Source organism: Rattus norvegicus, chromosome 1, assembly GCF_021556685.1.
Source record: "Rattus norvegicus strain SHRSP/BbbUtx chromosome 1, alternate assembly SHRSP_T2T, whole genome shotgun sequence".
In the NCBI taxonomy this organism is placed as follows: Eukaryota; Metazoa; Chordata; class Mammalia; order Rodentia; family Muridae; genus Rattus; species Rattus norvegicus.
The window spans coordinates 148,691,930-148,705,488 of record NC_141534.1 but is presented as its reverse complement, the minus strand read 5'-3'; the positions used below and the strand labels follow the sequence as shown (position 1 = coordinate 148,705,488).

At 50.5% G+C, this 13,559-nt stretch overlaps 1 protein-coding gene across 24 annotated transcripts in view; it reads right to left on the bottom strand.

The window, feature by feature from the left end:
* Sh3gl3 (SH3 domain containing GRB2 like 3, endophilin A3) overlaps window positions 1-13,559 on the bottom strand; it is a 132,259-nt gene that overhangs the window by 46,292 nt on the left and 72,408 nt on the right. The window lies entirely within an intron of this gene.

Sequence of the window (13,559 nt, the reverse complement as noted above, 5' to 3'; positions counted from 1 at the left end):
TCATTCTTTATGGAAACAATCAGGAACCAACGAGACAATAAAGGTCCCCCAGTTCAAGCCCTGGAACTCATGTAGAGGTGGAAGGAGAGATCCAGCTCCATGAGGTTGTTCCCAGGCTTCTACATGTGCACTGTGGCACACACATGTACACACACACACACACACACACACACACACACACACACACCACAACCACAACTAAAGAAAAGAAAAGATCATGGGACAATGTATATTTCCCATTTGTTCAAGCTTCATCATCTTGGGCCTCATCGGATAGCACAACGTAGTTCTAATATAAGCAGTGACATGACAGTTAGGAACCCAAGGAGTGACAAGGGTTAGCACCCCACAGCCTGAATATAAGAGACAGGCGGTAAAAACTACAAATACTAAGACGAGATGCAAATTCTTATCAATGCATCAACTTGGTAGGCTCTCAGAGCTGCTTAGAGAATGTCTCCATCTGCAGAGTAGACGGCAGCTCATCCAGGACCTGACTCCTAGAATACGTGGCATCAGGGCTTGCTTTTGAAGGACAGGCAGCACTGCAGTGTGCAGCTCTGGGGGAAAGGTCTTCTCGGGTGGGACAGTGGTTTCAAAACGGAAAAACTGAGTAGGAATGGAAAGGTGGTTTGACACTGATCCTTCGTGGGGCTGCCTGTCCCAGAGGAACACTCAGCTGCATCCCTGGTGTCCGCCCGCCCAATGGTAACTGAAGACATGAGCTCACTGTGCAGACCGTGCATGCACATGTGCACACACACCAACACATGCACACACCCGCCACACCACTGTGACTACCAAAACGTTGTCTCTAATGAGAGGCCAGGCTGCTCACAAAGCAGTAAGACGTTTCATTCCCATGTGATGAGTGCTCAAGGGAGAATGGAAGAAAACAAAGGTTGAAAAGGAGGCAGAGGCCACCAATCACACCCTGGCAAGCCAGAGGGCACAGCAGTGAGCTCTCTACAGACGCCTTACCCAACACAACCACTTAGAGAAGCCTTTCAGAAAAGCGACTCCAGTCCCCATGGATTTGGCTTCATGAACAAGGAGAATGGACTCACAAAAATGTTTCCTTTAGAAAGTATTTCACCGTGATTTATTTATGGCTTTAAAGTGTTAACACATGTATAAAGTCACAGTAGGCTGTTGTTAAGGGGACTGCAGATTCCTTACATGCAGGCCAGGCTTCGTCTGCCTGTATACCCTATTCCTCTCTCTCATGCACACACACTGTTGCTACAGAATAAGGAGGTGTGGGCATGGTAAAGGGACACAGACGTTTGCTTAAATTAAGATATGACACAGGATTTCCTGAAGAGAGTGGCTTACAAAAATAGCTAGCAGGGCCTGGCATGGTGGTGCAGGCCTTTAATCTCAGCATTTAGGATGAAGAGGCAGGGGGATCTCTGTGAGTTCGAGGTCAGCCTGGACTACAGGAAAGTCCAGGACACTTGGGGCTCTGATACACTGAGAAACCCTGCCCTAGCATTCAATTGCCCCACTATCAGGGTGGCCTTGTGACTTGTGACCACAAAGAACCAAGCCTAGCTAGAAAGAAACCTATGTGCTTCTACCCACCTCCCTGAAACTCTTTGCCTGTGGACAAGCCCTGCTAGGCAGAGAGGTAAAGGGGTACCAGCTCCATCACACACAGCCACCCAGCTGACCCACAGCTCAGAGAACAAGCAGGAGAGTCTCGTCTGCTGGCCACCACCCAGCCCCAAGGAACTAAGTCCAGTGAACAGTGTTGTTTAAACTGCAGAGCCTGTGAGCTCCTCAAGACAACCCACTTGACAGTTCTCAAGCTAAGGACAGAGGTCAGAAACAGTCTTCTTCCAATCCTCAAAATGAGACCCTGAAACAAACCCAAGACTGTGCTCTAGACCAAAGAGTGAGGAGTACCTCCAGTACTGGTTCTGAACTTTTAGAGGTAATATCAGACTCTAATGGGAGTTAGACAAGCTCTGGCCTTATATCAGTGGCCATGGAAGTCTGCAAAAATGGCTGCCATGCTCTGTAGCTCCGCCCATTGAGATACAAGGTATCCCATTCCGCCCTGCACTTGCCTTGGTCAGCAAAATGGAGTGCAGGCTGTGCCTGGTAACTACCAACCTTGGGCTTTACTTTGTAGCTATAAACATGCTTTGCACACATTTCTGTTCCTTCTCTGAGATACACTGTGATCTAGCTTGAAGGAGAGTGGAAGATCACTTGGGGAAGGGTAGCCACCGCAGCTGGTCACACTGTGTACACGGTGTGTGTTGTGATGACTGACATAGCCATCTACAGTCTCCTTCACTGTTGGAAGGAGAGAAGCCGATGCACAGATCCTGGTCTTGAAATACGGATTAGAGATTCACTTAGTATTGAGGGTTAGACCAGAAACCTCCTCAACTGGTCCACTTTGGCAGGATTACACTGCCTCTGTTTTTTGGAAAGCCTGGTGTCTCACACAGGAGAGGAGTATTTCATGGTGTCTCACACAGGAGAGGAGTACTTTATGGTGTCTCACACAGGAGAGGAGTACTTCATGGTGTCTCACATAGGAGAAGGGTACTTCATGGTGTCTCACACAGGAGAGGAGTACTTCATGGTGTCTCACACAAGAGAGGGGTACTTCATGGTGTCTCACATAGGAGAAGGGTACTTCATGGTGTCCACACAGGAGAGGTTTACTTCTACTTTTGCTAACAGAAATGAATGTGATTTCCATTCCTTTCTCATTTGGGAAGAGATAAAGCCTGGTTTTGTTTTCAGTACGAGTCACAGGTCGGAGTTATGACAATCCTGAATTCCCCCAGGATACTTAGCTATTTTGAGACATTAAGTAGGAATATTTCTATGACTTTAGATATTTAAGTCACCTGACCAATGAATGAGAAATTCCCACATAGGTTCGGGTATATGAACACTTGGTTAAACATATTGATACTCAAGCAACTTTCACTCCTATTCAAATTACTATAAAAGTCCCAATTTAATGCCTTTCCTATATTCTGAATAAACTCAAATAACACCTTAAATATTAAGAACAAAATCAGAAAGAAAAAGTAATATTTAGAATCAAAATAATCTTTTTCTGGTCCTAAAAAAGAACTAAAGCACAGCATGGTGAGCTCAGATAGGAGCGCGGGCCTGCTGGGCATCTTGTCTACACATGGGGAAGAGATAGCAGTGGATCCCCACTGGATGAAGAGAGACCTAAGAGTATGGCCAGGGTGAGAGTGTGGACCAAGCTCTGCCTAAGGGCCTGGGAAAGGAATGCGGGTGTCTGATGCTGTCCTGTCTGGCAGTCTGCACCCTCTCCTCTGTGGATTACATCAGATACTCACAGCCTCACCACAGGAAAGAAGCCGAGATGCTGCGTGAGGGCCTTAGGAACCAGGTGGAAGAAAGCACAGCTACCCAGCTACCTAGAACACAGAGGTTTAAAGGGCAGAGGACATCTTCCCAACATTACTTATCCTGGATCTAAATTCTAAGTAAATATAACACCAAGAAGGAGACCAGGAAAAGTATACGAAATCGCATGACTTCATTGCTGACAAGAAGAGCTTCGTGACCAAGGTGACAAGGGCCTCTTATGTATATTTAGGCCAGGGCCAAATTGTTAAGTGATGGAAATTTTCAATGAACAAAAAACTAGTCACAAAAAGTAACAAAATTTTAAAGGCTATTTTTAAAAATTAGAAGTCTTAAAAATCAACCGACAAAGGTCTGAACATCTCAATAAATGAAGCCGTCTCCATCAGGCTTACACTGCTGTGACAGCGTGGGGCAGCAAGGCGGACTGCAGATCATTGCTTCAAAAGGCAGGGCAGGAACTTAAGGTAGGAATCTGGAGGCAGGAACTGAAGTAGAGAACATGGAGGGGTGCTGCTTACCAACCTGCTTCTCCACACATGCTCAGCCTGCTTTCTTATACAACTCAGGAAGAGGAGAGGCAGTGGGCAGGACTCTCCCATGTCAATCATTAATCAAGAAAATGCCCACAGATTTACCTACCCGCCAATGATGGAGGCATTTCTCAGTAGAGGTGATCCTGGCTTACATCAATTTGGGAAAGAAAGGAAAAAAAACCTAACCAGGCACAGGGGTAAACTCCAGGCTGGGCATAATCAGAACAAAAGCAGCAAGCTGGAAAGTATTTAAGGAAATTACCAAAACAAGACAAGACAAAGCACTGTATTTTCTATTGAATATGAGCTACTCAAGACAGAATAGATGAACAGCTCCAAAGCGAAAGGCACCCGGGGGGGCAAAAATCAATATTTTAAGAATAGGGGTTTGGGGCCTGGCAGTGGTGATAGTGGTGGTGTATGCCTTTAATGCCACCACTTAAGAGGTAGAGGCTGGCAGATCTCTGTGAGTTCAAGGCCAGCCTGGTCAACAGTGGGAATTCTAGGACAGCCAGGGCTACACAGAGAGACCCTATTTCAAAACAAAACAAAACAACAATGACAATAAAGAACTGGTTTTTTTCTTATTACACAAAGATACAAGTCTTTAATTTTGAAAATATACTTGAGTTACTAAGAAAGATGAATATTAATTGATAACAAGATCTCAAAAATAAAATATCCATGACTGTCTGTCAGGGGGTGGGGCCTGCAGAGGCAGCCAAGCAAAGAGGCAGTAAACAGACAACAGAACTCTCTCCTCGGCAAGAGCAGCGCAGGAGAGCACGGAGAAGGGGCTTCGAGGAGCTCAGTGCAATGAAAACCAGTCCTATAAGGAGAGCAAAATAAAGACACCCAAGCCAGCGGGGTCTCTACTAAAAACAATAATGTTAAAATGCTACCTCAAGGAAATAAAACAGAACCCAGAGGGAACTGTGGCATACAAGAAATAGGTGGGGGTGGAAGTGGAAAAACTCCTGTGATAAAATCAGGTATCCACTGAAAACAATCAAGTAAAATCTAATGCCTGGGCTCTACAAGCCCAGGTGACCACAGGTCAGGAGGGGGCGGAGCTGTGGGCGTGTTGAGTATGCCAAAGCCCATGTGCCCAGCCATAACTGGGGACAAGGGGGAAGTGACATACAAGCATCTCATTCTATAACTAATGCTTAACTCTAAAAGCCCAACGCTAAAAAAGAAATAGTGCTGTGTGTGTAGTAATACGCTGTCCTTACCAACACATGGGTAAAAAGCAAATGGGTATCAAACCAAAGGAAGTTAAGAAAAGATGTTCAGATAGAAGCCAAGGAATGGCCGACAGAAAACACAAAATAAGATAGGTACAGTAAGTCCCAGTGGACCAACCGTAACTGTGGGTGTGGATTAAGCTCGCTACATTAAGGGATGGAGGAATAGAATGCATTCTGCTGCTTCATTATGGAGGTGGGAATCAGAGCCCGAGTGTTGAGCATTCCGGGCAAGTGCCCCACCCCTGAGCTACACACAAACCAGCTCAAGCGAAGGGGCTTTGAAAACCCAGCTACAAAAATATTTTCTAGATTGATATCTACAGCAAAACATACAAAAATATTAAAAGTAAATAGGTAGGGGTTGGGGATTTAGCTCAGTGGTAGAGCGCTTGCCTAGGAAGCGCAAGGCCCTGGGTTCGGTCCCCAGCTCCGAAAAAAAAAGAACCAAAAAAAAAAGTAAATAGGTAAATATATACATACTAGGAAATTACTAACCAAAATAAAACTTTTAACATCAGACAGGAAATATTTCCGTGGGCGGTGCCCTGACTGGGATCTCAGGCTGACAGTAAAAGGAGTAATCCAGGAAGCTCGGTCACCATGGTGCTGTGCCGACAGCCGCACAATTCATACACATACATATAGATATGTATACATATATGATTCATGGCTTGGAAGTCAAACTAACATGGACCTAAGACATACACATACATTTGTGACTTTTCAGCCAACATACTAAGAAATGTATATTCATCGGAGGTATAGAGAGAGTGTGACAAAAATGACCACTCCCAGGTCACCATCAGCACATAGCAAAGCTGGGTATTCGTGTTTGGGTTTTGTTTGTTTTGTTGTTTTTCTGTGCAGTACAAGTAGAGTAAGAATTACAGTAAAAAAAAAAATGAATATATAGGGACAAGTGTTAAGAATTCTGTCCCAGAACAATTATTTGGGGAACCAGGGAGAAAGCTCAGCTGGTAAAACCATGGAGTACAGACATGAGTACCTGACTCTGAACCCCGGCAGCCGTATAAATGCCAGTGTGAGGGAGGCTGCCTGTAAGAACCATGCAGAGCACTGTGCCTGTGGCACCAGCACGGGGGAGGGAAGAGAGCTCCTGGAGCTTAGTGGCCACCCGGTGAGCAGACCTGAAAGCTCTGGGCTCAGGGAGAGGTCCTCATTAATGGGGGGTGAATAAGGGGGACACTTGACATTAAACTGTGGTCTTTGCACGTGTATATACACACACACACACACATACACACACACACACAAATGGCATACCAACAAAACTTTATACATCAAGGCTGGGCACACCTTTAGTTCTAGCACTCAGGAGACAGAGGCCGGCTATTCTCTATGAGTTCTAGGCCAGCCAGGACTACTGGGGGGGGGGGGTGTAGAGAGAACAGATAGATGACAGAGAGATGATAGATAGGTAGATGATAGATAGATGATAGATAGACGATAAACCAGTTCAGTATCATTCAACCTAAAATGACAAAACTACAGTAATGCAGTAATGTCTCAGACTGACATGAGTTATCTAATTACCAAACTAGGAAGTCTGCCCAAAGGTATCACTATAGTACAGTACAGTACAGCACACCTCGATCAAGGCACAGCCACCCAACACACCAAGATAAACACACTTCCACAGCAGAGAGATGCAGACAAAGCCTGCCAGGAGAAACCAGACGGAATGAAGCAAATGGTATTCGGTGCCCAGAAAGTTCCAGAATACAGCCTAGAAAGTTATCTGTAATTCCCCAGGGAGGAAGTAGCATTTCTGACAGAAGGAAGGAACATAGGAAAAGCCATGACATTAATATTCTAGTAAGGAAACGACGTTGTTAAAAACAAAAAGACAAACCCCAAATGAGAAGGATGACATGGCCAGGCGGGCAGGTCACACAGAGAGAGGGGCAGGTGACACAGGGGGGCAGGTCACACAGAGAGGGGCAGGTCACACAGAGAGGGGCAGGTCACACAGAGGGGCAGATCACACAGAGGGGCAGGTGACACAGAGGCACAAGAGACACTGGGGGGCAGGTGACACAGAGGGGCAGGTCACACAGAGGGGCAGGTGACACAGAGGGGCAGGTCACACAGAGGGGCAGGTCACACAGCGGGCAGGTCACACAGAGGGGCAGGTAACACAGAGAGGGGCAGGTCACACAGAGGGGCAGGTAACACAGAGAGGGGCAGGTCACACAGAGGGGCAGGTCACACAGAGGGGCAGGTAACACAGACAGGGGCAGGTCACACAGAGGGGCAGGTCACACAGGGAGAGGGGGAGGTCACTAAGGGGGGCAGGTCACACTGCGGGCAGGTGACACAGAGGGGCAGGTGACACAGCGGGGGAGGTCACACAGAGGGGCAGGTCACACAGAGGGGCAGGACACACAGCGGGCAGGTCACACAGAGGGGCAGGTAACACAGACAGGGGCAGGTCACACAGAGGGGCAGGTCACACAGGGAGAGGGGGAGGTCACTAAGGGGGGCAGGTCACACTGCGGGCAGGTGACACAGAGGGGCAGGTGACACAGCGGGGGAGGTCACACAGAGGGGCAGGTCACACAGAGGGGCAGGTCACACAGAGGGGCAGGTCACACAGAGGAACAGGTGACACAGAGGGGCAGGTGACACACAGAGGGGCAGGTCACACACAGAGGGGCAGGTGACACAGAGGGGCAGGTGACACAGAGGGGCAGGGGACACAGAGGGGCAGGGGACACAGAGGGGCAGGTCACACACAGAGGGACAGGTGACACAGAGGGACAGGTCACACGGGGGGCAGGTGACACAGAGGGGCAGGTGACACAGAGGGGCAGGTGACACAGGGGTAGGTCACACAGAGGGGCAGGTCACACAGAGGGGCAGGTCACACACAGAGGGGCAGGTCACACAGAGGGGCAGTTCACACAGGGGGGCAGGTGACACAGAGGGGGAGGTGACACAGGGGGGCAGGTCACACAGAGGGACAGGTCACACAGAGGGACAGGTCACACAGAGGGGCAGGTCACACAGAGGGGCAGGTGACACAGAGGGGCAGCTGACACACAGAGGGGCAGGTCACACAGAGGGGCAGGTGACATACAGGGGGCAGGTGCCATACAGGGGGCAGGTAACACAGGGGGGCAGGTCACACAGGGGGTCAGGTCGCACAGAGGAGCAGGTGACACACAGAGGAGCAGGTGACACAGAGGGGCAGGTCACACAGGGCGGCAGGTGACACAGAGGGGCAGGTGACACACAGGGGCAGGTGACACAGAGGGGCAGGTGACAGAGGGGGGCAGGTCACACAGAGGGACAGGTCACACAGAGGGGCAGGTCACACAGAGGGGCAGGTCACACACCGAGGGGCAGGTCACACAGAGGGGAGGTCACACAGGGGGGCAGGTGACACAGGGGGGCAGGTGACACAGAGGGGCAGGTCCCACAGAGGGGCAGGTCCCACAGAGGGGCAGGTCACACAGAGCGGCAGGTCACACAGAGGGGCAGGTGACACAGAGGGGCAGGTGACACAGAGAGGGGCAGGTGACACACAGAGGGGCAGGTCACACACAGAGGGGCAGGTCACACATAGGGGCAGGTCACACACTGAGGGGCAGGTGACACTGAGGGGCAGGTGACACAGAGGGGCAGGTGACACAGAGGGGCAGGTGACACAGAGGGGCAGGCGACACAGAGGGGCTGGTCACACAGAGGGGCAGGTCACACAGAGGGGCAGGTCACACAGAGGGGCAGGTCACACAGGGGGCAGGTCACACAGAGGGGTAGGTTACACAGAGGGGCAGGTGACACAGAGGGGCAGGTCACACAGGGGGGCAGGTCACACAGGGGGGCAGGTGACACAGAGGGGCAGGTCACACAGGGATGCAGGTCACACAGAGGGGCAGGTCACACAGGGGAGCAGGTGACACAGCGGGGCAGGTGACACACAGGGGCAGGTCACACACAGGGGGGCAGGTCACACACAGGGGCAGGTCATACACAGGGGCAGGTCACACAGGGGGGCAGGTCACACAGGTGGGCAGGTGACACAGGGGGGCAGGTGACACACAGGGGGGCAGGTGACACACAGGGGCAGGTCACACACAGGGGCAGGTCACACACCGAGGGGCAGGTCATACAGAGGGGCAGGTCACACAGAGGGGCAGGTCACACAGAGGGGCAGGTCACACAGAGGGGCAGGTCACACACCGAGGGGCAGGTCATACAGAGGGACAGGTCACACAGAGGGGCAGGTCACACAGGGCGGCAGGTGACACAGAGGGGCAGGTGACACACAGGGGCAGGTGACACAGAGGGGCAGGTGACAGAGGGGGGCAGGTCACACAGAGGGACAGGTCACACAGAGGGGCAGGTCACACAGAGGGGCAGGTCACACAGAGGGGCAGGTCATACAGAGGGGCAGGTCACACAGAGGGGCAGGTCACACAGAGGGGCAGGTCACACAGAGGGGAGGTCACACAGGGGGGCAGGTGACACAGGGGGGCAGGTGACACAGAGGGGCAGGTCCCACAGAGGGGCAGGTCCCACAGAGCGGCAGGTCACACAGAGCGGCAGGTGACACAGAGGGGCAGGTGACACAGAGGGGCAGGTGACACACAGAGGGGCAGGTGACACACAGAGGGGCAGGTCACACACAGAGGTCAGGTCACACATAGGGGCAGGTCACACACTGAGGGGCAGGTGACACTGAGGGGCAGGTGACACAGAGGGGCAGGTGACACAGAGGGGCAGGTGACACAGAGGGGCAGGCGACACAGAGGGGCAAGTTACACAGAGGGGCAGGTCACACAGGGCGGCAGGTGACACAGTGGGGCAGGTGACACAGAGGGGCAGGTGACACAGAGGGGCAGGTCACACAGGGGGGCAGGTCACACAGGGGGGCAGGTCACACAGGGGGGCAGGTGACACACAGGGGCAGGTGACAGAGAGGGGCAGGTGACACAGAGGGGCAAGTCACACAGGGGTCAGGTCACACAGGGGGGCAGGTCACACAGGGGGGCAGGTCACACACAGAGGGGCAGGTCACACACAGGGGGGCAGGTCACACAGAGGGGCAGGTCACACAGAGGGCAGGTCACACAGAGGGGCAGGTCACACAGGGGGGCAGGTCACACACATAGGGGCAGGTCACAGAGCGGCAGGTGACACAGAGGGGCAGGTGACACAGAGGGGCAGGTGACACAGGCGGGCAGGTCATGGGCCACTTCTAACCACGAGCCATGAGAGTTTAAGCAGGTGAGTGTAGGAACAGATTTCGATTTCAAAATATCAGTCAAGTGATGAAAAGGGACAGGTACCACATGTAGACATCTGTTAAGGGACAGTGTTGGATTCCCAGCTTCTCAGTGTTCCCACCAAAAATCATGCATCAGACTTAGGGTAACTAGATAAACACTGCAAACCTGCCCAGTAGACCTGCCACAGGAGGACGGGGCCATCATCAGACGGAACCTTGTCCACTCCAACTTGGCAGCTCCAGTCAGATAAAAATAGGAAAATGAAGACACCTTGCCACCTACCTGGGAAAGTCACAGGTAGCGTGTGGGGTTTCCGCCTGTGTGCAGTAATGGTTCACTTTTAACAACGGAGCCCTCTCCTCAGCCCACACTTCTTTACTTTTTATAAAACAAACTAAACAGCAACAAAACCAAAATCTCAGAAAAATATTTTCAAGAGCCAACCTTATAATAGGGATTCTGAGAACTGGAAACTGTGAGTCTAAAACTGTAGCTCTAAGAGGACTGGAGAAAAGCTCTGGGCCCCATAAACTTAGAAGGCCATGAAAACGAAAATTACAGAGATTTCTGTATAAAAACATGTTCCAGAACTTTAAAATGCTAGGGTGCTTCCAGACTTTCCACGGGTGAGTGGGGTGGACTCTCTGGCCATGTTTGATGTCTAATGTAAGGACAACTCTCCGAGGGGTAGTGCTCTGGAGAGACATCAGGCTCCCCAGAGCTGTTCACTCTCCCTGCAGGCTCCTCTGTCTTCTCTTTCTGCCATTTAGCTGCCACAACCTGCTTCTATCAGCTCAGAAAACACGGCAAGATTCAACCCATCAACAACAGGGAAAGATGAGCAAAGGGTGTGAGCAAAGAGCCCTTCAAACTATCCGGAAGGCACCAGCGCCGGAGAGGGGAGCCTGAGGGTCGGGAATGGAATGGGTGAAGCGTCTCAGGGTGCATGTGGAGAAGCAGTTGCTGGTGCTGCTTCATTCAGGTGAATTTTCTGTCTTGTAACACGGGGTGGAAAGTGGGAGCAGAAAGCTCCAGCCATCCCTCTCCCTCAGAGCACACTGTATCCAAGGAAACCGGGATCTAAGAGGCCAAATTGCTGAGGAAAAAAAAAACCAACAAGCATAAAGAAGTGGCCCTGACAAGCTGTTCCCTTTTCTCCTGGTGCTTGAGGTGAGTCCTCGCTGGTCCAGAGGCAAAGCTTACAGAGCACAGCAGAGGGATGTGGATGAAGGCTAACGATCTAGGCGGAGATTTTCAGTCACGGCCATCGAGGGACAAAGAGTGGAGCGTAGGAGATGCCACAGTAAAGAGGCTGGGAAACAAGGATATGTCTCCTCAAAATTCATACACAGAATCAGTAATGTCCAATGTGTCACACTAGGAGGTAGAGTCTTGTGACATGAGTGGGTCAAGGTTGGGTTCTAATGGTGTAAAACCTCACAGGATAGGATTAGTCTATAAGGGAAACCTCCGAAAGCCCTCTCCTCTTCATCTATAGGAGCACACAGGGAGCTGGCATCGGTGAACCATGAGGCAGACCCTGGCCACACACTCCACCTGCCTTTGCTATGAACGACCCACAAAAGTCTGAGGAACAGACATCTGTGTAAATCGCCCAGTATTTTGTATTTTTGTTGGAACGTCCCAGGTACACTAAGACAATATCCAAATGCTCTGATAACCATTTGAAAATATCTCACCACTACTATTATCGTGGAAATCCAAATCAAACCATGATGAGGTGCCACGAGATTGCTATCAGAATGACTAAAATCATCTCAAAACATGAATGTCAGCTCAAGTGTTTCCCAAGATGGGTGGAGCAATTGGAATATGCATGCGCTGCTCTCTAGAGTCCACACTGCCTGAGTGGTTTTGGAAAACAGTTTGGCAGCATCTATAAAGATGAATATAGAAATCGCTACACCATATAACTCAGAAAGTCCCCCTTTAGGTATTCACCAGGCAGAAGTCCTACCTGTGTACACCGAAATCCACTTACAAGCAGCATGGTTCAAAATAGCTAAAACCCAGAAACAGTGCAGGCGTCGTCTGCAACAGTGAACACAGAAGGGCAGTTGCCGTGACACAGTCCAACACGCTACAGAAACTAGAAGTCTCAGTGCCTCGGGCAACGAGAGACCCTGCAGGCAAGCATCCAATCAATGTGCTCACTGTGCTGCCTAGTTTTTATGTCAACTTGACACAAGCTAGGGTCATGTGGGAAGAAGGAATCTTACATAAGTAAAAATGCAATTAGAAATTTTAAAAAAGGCAATTAAGTTTTTTTTTAAGGTGCTTTCATAGTATTGGCCTGTGGGCAAGTCTGGAGGCCGTTTTCCCAGCTGATGACTGGTATGGGAAAGCCCAGCTCACTATGGGTGGGGCCACCCCTGGTCTGGTGGCCCTGGATACTATAAGAAATCAGGCTGAGCAAGCCGTGAGGAGCAAGGCAGTAAGCAGCGCCCGTCCATGGCTGCATCACCTCCTGCGTTCAAATTCCTGCCTTGTTTGAGTACCTTCCTGCCTCCCCTCAGTGTTGGACTGTGATACAGAACTGCAAGCTGAAGTAAACCCTCTCCTCCCCAAGCTGCTTTTGATCATGGTGTTTTATCACAGCAATAGATGCCAGAAATTGGTTCCAAGCCATGAGGTACCTATCGCAGCTACAGACATGATCTTGTCTTTAGGAGGGCTGTGGTGGCTTCTGAACTTTGGGCTTTCAGGCTTTCTATCTGTTAAGTGCTCAGAGCCCTGTGTGATGTTCTGTGTGGGAGGCTGGAAGAGAGGAAGGGTGAGAGAAATGCAGGTGACAGAGGCCTGGCTTGTGATGTTCCGATGGAAGTTTGAGAGTCCCTTAAAGGCTCTATCAGGGCCATTCAATATAGTGAATTAAAAATCTGTGGTGTCTGGTCACCTGGAACTGAAAAGTCAGCTGTGATTATTAACAAGAGACCAGAACCACTGGAGTAAAATTTTTGCTCTGCTGGGACAACTGATAATGTTCAGCTGGAGCTGAAGAATCTGCTTTAAGGGGCCAGCATCAATGAGTATTTAAAATCCTCCGAGGTGTGTTACCTCAGAGTCAGCCTGCAGACGCTGTAGTCCAGAAAGGGGAGAGGCTGAGTCTCACGCTGGCAGGTGAACCT